At 43.8% G+C, this 6,267-nt stretch overlaps 1 pseudogene; it reads left to right on the forward strand.

The window, feature by feature from the left end:
• The first annotated feature begins 3,314 nt into the window (after window positions 1-3,314).
• LOC119036271 (tubulin alpha-1A chain-like) lies at window positions 3,315-4,564 on the forward strand (annotated as a pseudogene).
• The last annotated feature ends 1,703 nt before the right edge of the window (window positions 4,565-6,267 follow it).

Genomic DNA, 6,267 nt, shown 5'->3' on the forward strand with positions numbered 1-6,267 from the left:
TCTCTCGTCTTACAGTGTCCAAGATGGTAGCCACTAGCCACATGCACCTATTTCGATTTAAATTAGTTTAAAATAAATAGAATTAAAAATTCAGTTCCTCAGTCTTACTAGGCACATTTCAAATGCTCCACAGTCGCCTGTGGCTAGTAGATGTCATATTGGACCAAACAGGTCAAGGGCAGGAGCCCACAGGGCAGTCTAGGCCACAGGAGGCAAGGACAAGTGGCCTAGGCAAGGACAAGGACAAGGAGGCAGGACAAGGCCCGCAGCCCACTCCACCCTCCACCAAGCCTGGCACCTTGTTTCTACCTGGCAACAGTACTGAGCTCTGGCTTAACTGTTAAGGAGTAGTTACATTTACACAGTCTTAAAGTTACATTCTACCCTTTGAAGGCAACCGAGAGGATGATGTGGCCCCCGGTGAAAATGAGTTTCACAGCCCTGGTCTAGGCAGGAATCAGAGGGGCTGAGGGAACTCACATCTTTCTCAGAGATTTCTTTGGTTGTCAGCATCCTTATTCTGTGTCACTTAATATCACATTTTCTTCTTTGAACATGTGATGCTAATGAGATGAATGTAGAAAGGTCTTAAAAAAGGCAAATTAGTGTAGAAATTAGGAACCTCAACTGCAGGATTTCTCTTGTGAACAAACACACACATGAAAGTCACAACACACATGTATGAAATCTGGATTTTTACTAGTATAACTATCTTGCTGCTTGTCAATGAGGAAATCGCTACATTTGACTAAATATAAAAGACACCACCAGTGATACCACTTTAACAGATTTTTTATCAACGACTTTAAAAACTGAAAGAAAAAAGGAAGAGACTGTATTTCTCTAGACTTCTCTCCACCCGCATCATATCTAAGTACCTGTGGAATGACGGTGCCTAACAATGTAGAGAGACACAGTCAGATAAAAGCGGGGTTCAGCCAGTGACCAGAGCTACTGATTTAATGGCCTATTGACATGTGAGAATTACATTATGTTTCCAAAGAGTTGTTTTGAACTTTGAGCAAAAAATTTCATGTTAGCTTACATGTCCGTTACAAGGACTTAACTGTCTTGAAGCAGAGCATATAATTTATCAAGACATGTTGAAAGTACCACAAGAGTTAACCTTCAATGGATGGCTATAATGTACCCAGTTGACCTGGCCTCTCCCCAGCCCCCCCCCAAAAGAAAGAAGACTGTACTCGTAAATGTTTTCATGTACAATATTTACATTTAGATCAGAAAGAAACAAATGGGCAACTTGGAACCAAATGTCTACAATATGTGGGCAGATGTCAGCTTATGGGGTCACTTGAATGGCATTTTATGGCCAAGGACACACCATTCGGCCTGTTTCAGTCCGTTTGAACAGCATGTCACTTCCATCACTCTTTGCTCTTGGGCATCTGGTGGGATGTCATTAACCCGGGAGACCGACAGAACCATGAAAGTGGAACCATATGTGTTGTAGCAAGAAAAAATTTATTTTCCTCACTATCCCCCTGCAAGTAGAAACGCACAATCTCCGCCAATGGTGCCTTTCCAGATGAAACGCCGTGTTCACGTGTGGCTGCGTGGACTCTATGAACGCAGCACTGGAGGCTGACTCAGCCCTGGTGGGTCAGGGATGGACCTCCCGAGTTAGAGTCGCAGAACGCAGAGATGAAATATGAGGGCAGATGGGCCGAAGAGCCCAGGTGCCTCTTTCATCAGCATGTTTAACTAACGCACAGCAATGAAGGAAAAGCTCTTGGTCTGTCATTACAGGGGTCATATCTGCCAGGACCTCAGATACCTGACACCATCTGGAGCCTCTCCTCGCTACTATGAAGCAGGGCTGCCTAATGAGTGGACTTTGAATACGCTGGTGAACGCGGCAAGTTATTCTTTTGCCATTTAATTTTATACAGGCTTCCATTTCCAAATGAATCTATGAAGTTCCCGTGGTGTGAGAAATTCTTCTGTTGTTACGCTCAACTCTATTTGTCCTAACTTCTACAGACCACTTTGTCTAACTAAAGGTATGTTTTATCAAGAATGCCTTAAATGTTTGTTTCCTTTTAAAATACATGGTACTCTGTAAGCTTCGGGAATGACAACTTGTATTTGTGAAGACCTCAGGGCCTCTCTGGAAAAGTGAACACGTCTCTCGAGGTGGTCAGACTTCTCTAGCTTGTCAGGTGTTATCTCAGTGTTTGGTGATCAAGTCAGATTCATGTCACATAAATACAGGGATGGCTGATTGTTCCAAGTGCTTTGAACAGTGTCCTTTAAGCGACGATGAAGTAATTTAAACACCTGTGTGTGTATTGATTCCTTGTCTAGATTTTTCCCACAGGTTTTCCTAGTCTATTTATGACAGTAAGTGCCTTTTCTCTAGACAGAAGCTATCGGGGATGCAAAGGCTGAATTCAGAATGAGTTTAGAAGTAATTATTAGGGGTCTTTCTGCAGGTACCATTTTTTTTGTTCCCAGTTATTTCATGTTCCAAACACTCTATTCACAGACTCTCCCTCCACACAAAGACTATTCGCTATATGGTTTGCAAATTTACGAAATGCATCTCAATGCAGCTTTATGTGATATGTGTCTATGTAGGTTCTGTTGCATCTCCTTTGTTGTAAAATTGTACAGTGCATCATAAATAAGGCCACAGAGCCTTTACACACACTGTATTTTTCTAACACTGAGTTTACCTTCTTCTGAAAATAAGTCCTGTGTAAAATCCTAAGCAACTTTTGTTAAATTTCAAATAATCATGGTAATTCCATTTCCACTCATTTAAAAGCACTAAGGCCAGACACAAAGGAAAACATATTATATGATTCCAATTACATAAAATGCCCCCAAAGCAAATACATAGAGACAGAAAGTAGATTTGTAGTGGCCTAGGACTGGGGAGAGATAGAGAGGGACTCTAAGCCAGCACAAGCTTTCTTTCTAGGGGTATAAAAATGTTCTAAAATGAGATAGATGGTGGCGACGGTTATATAACTCAGTGAACATACAAAAATGTATTGAACTGTACACATAAAACAGGTGAATTTAGAGAATTTAAGTTATATCTCAATAATACCATATGGTTTCACTCCTTGGTGAAACCCCAAAAAACAAAATAAATAAACAGGCAGGTTCTCTGACATCAACCGCCCAAGAGTCTCGCTGTAAGAAGCACAACTTCTCTTCTTCTCCACCATCTGCTCGGCAGCCGCAAAGCAGCAACCACGCGTGAGTGCATCTCCACCCACGTTGGCCAGGCTGGTGTCCAGACTGGCAAGGCCTGCTGGGAGCTCTACTGCCTGGAACATGGCCTCCAGCCCAATGGCCAGATGCCAAGTAATAAGACCACTGGGGGGAGATGACTCCTTCAACACCTTCTTCAATGAGACAGGTGCTGGCAAGTATGTGCCCAGGGCAGTGTTTGTAGGCCTGGAACCCACAGACATCGATGAAGTTCGCACTGGTACCTACCACCAGCTCTTCCACCCTGAGCAGCTGATCACAGGCAAGGAAGATGCTGTCAAAAACTATGCCCATGGACACTACCCAACTGGCAAAGAGAACGCTGACCTCATCCTGGACCCAACTCAGAAACTGGCTGACCAGTGCACAGGTCCTCAGGGCTTCTTGGTTTTCCACAGCTTTGGTGGGGGAACTGGTTCCCGGTTCACCTCCCTGCTGATGCAGCATCTCTCTGTCAATTATGGCAAGAAGTCCAGGCTGGAGTTCTCCATCTACCCAGCCCCCCCAGGTTTCCACAGCGGTGGTGGAGCCCTACAACTCTATCCTCACCACCCACACCACCCTGGAGCACTCTGATTGTGCCTTCATGGTTGACAATGAGCCATCTATGACATCTGTTGTAGAAACCTCGATATCGAGCACCCAACCTATACTAACCTGCGTAGGTTGAGAGGCTTAATTGTGCCCTCCATCACGGCTTCCCTCAGGTTTGATGGAGCCCCGATTGTTGATCTGACCGAATTCCAGACCAGCCTGGTGCCCTATCCCGGCATCCTCATCCCTCTGGCCACATACACCCCTGTCATCTCTGCTGAAAAAGCCTACCATGAACAGCTCTCTGTAGCAGAGATCACCAATGCGTGCTTTGAGCCAGCAAATCAGATGGTGAAGTGTGACCCTCATCATGGTAAACACATAGCTTGCTACCTGTTGTACCATGGTGACGTGGTCCCCCAAAATGTCAATGCTGCCATTGCCACCATCAAGACCAAGTGCAGCATCCAGTATGTGGACTGGTACCCCACTGGCTTCAAAGTTGGCATGAATTACCAGCCTCCCGCTGTGGTGCCTGGTGGGGACCTGGCCAGAGCACATGTTGAGCAATACCACAGCTGTTGCTGAGGCCTGGGCTGGCCTGGACCACAAGTTTGACCTGATGTACGCCATGTGTGCCTTTGTCCACTGGTACGCGGGTGAGGGCATGGAGGAAGGAGAGTTTTCTGAGGCCCGTGAGGACATGGCTGCCCTAGAGAAGGTTTATGAGGAGGCTGGTGTGGATTCTGTTGAAGGAGAGGGTGAGGAAGAAAGAGAGGAATACTAAAGTTAAAATGTCACAACGGTACTGCTTTTACAGGGAAGCTTATTCCGTTTTAAACATTGAAAAGTTGTGGTCTGATTAGTTCATTTGTATGTAGCTGTGTATACTCATATATAATTACTGGCCTGTGCTTTAAAACATGACGCTTTGTTACAGACCCAACCAGTTCATTTCTGTGATGGGTTTGAATAAACTATTCCCCATCTTAAATGGAAATAAATAAATAAGTAAGCAAACAAACAAAACTGAAACAGACTCATGGATACAGAGAACAAATTGATGGTTGTCAGATGGGAGGACCATTGGGGGACAAGGTAGAAAAGATAAAGAGATTAAGATGTTCAAATTGGCAGTTACAGAACAGTCGCAGGGACATCAAGTGCAGTGGAAGGAAAGGAGTCGATGATACTGTAATGACTCTGTAGGGGGCCAAGTGGGTGTTGCACTTACGGATCACTTTGTAAATTTCATAAATGGCTAATCACTGTGCCATACACCTGAAACTAATGTAACACTGAATGTCAACTTTAATTGAAAAATTAAAAAATAATAAAAAATTATATCTCAATGAAGCTGTCAAAAAATGGAAAAGGCTAAAAGCAAGTCATAGATTTGAACTTTTTTCTTCTTTCACAAAATATAGTAAACTTTATATGTTTTTTCCTTATTGACTAATTTACACAATCTACTTTCAGAATATTTTAAAATGTCACGTTCTCTGGGATTGGACACATTGTTCATTTTGTTTAGATAAATAAAGAACCCACCCGTATCAGTTTACCAGCTGACGTTGTGAGAGGCTATATTTGGCTTCAGCGAGTTTTTTTCAAGACTTTCAAAGAGTTTGCCCATTTCATAATGGGTGATTTACCAGTGCACCTGCCTGCACCGTGCTGAGTGTTCAGCAGTTTTTGACCAAAAATGGCACGACCCCCATGCTCCACCTCTCTATTCACCCGATCTTGCCCCAAGCAACTTTTTTTGTTTCCCTGGATGAAAAAAGTCCTCAAAGGGAAATCTTTGCCCATGTGGAAAAGGTGAAACAAACAAACAAACAAAAAACACAGCAGAAGCACTAAAAGGCATCAAAATCAATGAGTTCAAAAACTGTTTTGAGCAGTGGAAAAAAATGCCTCGATAGGTGTATTGCATCAAATGGAGAGCACTTTCTAGGAGACTGAAATTTAAACATGTAAGAATAAACACACAATTCCCTGTTTTCTGGGGGTCCCACTCATACATATGCTGGAATGCCATTTGAAGATTTGCCCCCTTTATATGAACCATGATATGAGCTGTCTGATATCAATACTATTAGAGCAAGTCTAATAATACTGAACGTGCATTCTTCACAGACTATCTTCTTACCCCTCTGGGTGTCTGTTGTTTTAGCGGCTTGACAAGGACCAGATTAGAGATTCAGTAAGACCTCCACAGCAGCTGCCCAGCGGCCCCCAATGAAGGCGTGAGGATCAACAGCCTGGACTTGAGGCTGCTGGGGGAGGCACCTAATTAATGGTGACAAGGGATTACTGGCTCTGCAGCCTCTGTAGGTGTTCCCGAACCACACACACCGACCGACACACTGAGGGTTTATTTTTGTTTGCATTATTGAGTAAACTCTAGAAACTCGGTAGATTTACAGTCTTTCCTTCCTTGCTTCAGCAGGACCTGGAGGCCCAGTTCTGCTACAAAGGATGTTACCA

Source organism: Artibeus jamaicensis, unplaced genomic scaffold (assembly GCF_021234435.1).
Source record: "Artibeus jamaicensis isolate MK-2021 breed Jamaican fruit bat unplaced genomic scaffold, CSHL_Jam_final contig_1998, whole genome shotgun sequence".
Taxonomy (NCBI): Eukaryota; Metazoa; Chordata; class Mammalia; order Chiroptera; family Phyllostomidae; genus Artibeus; species Artibeus jamaicensis.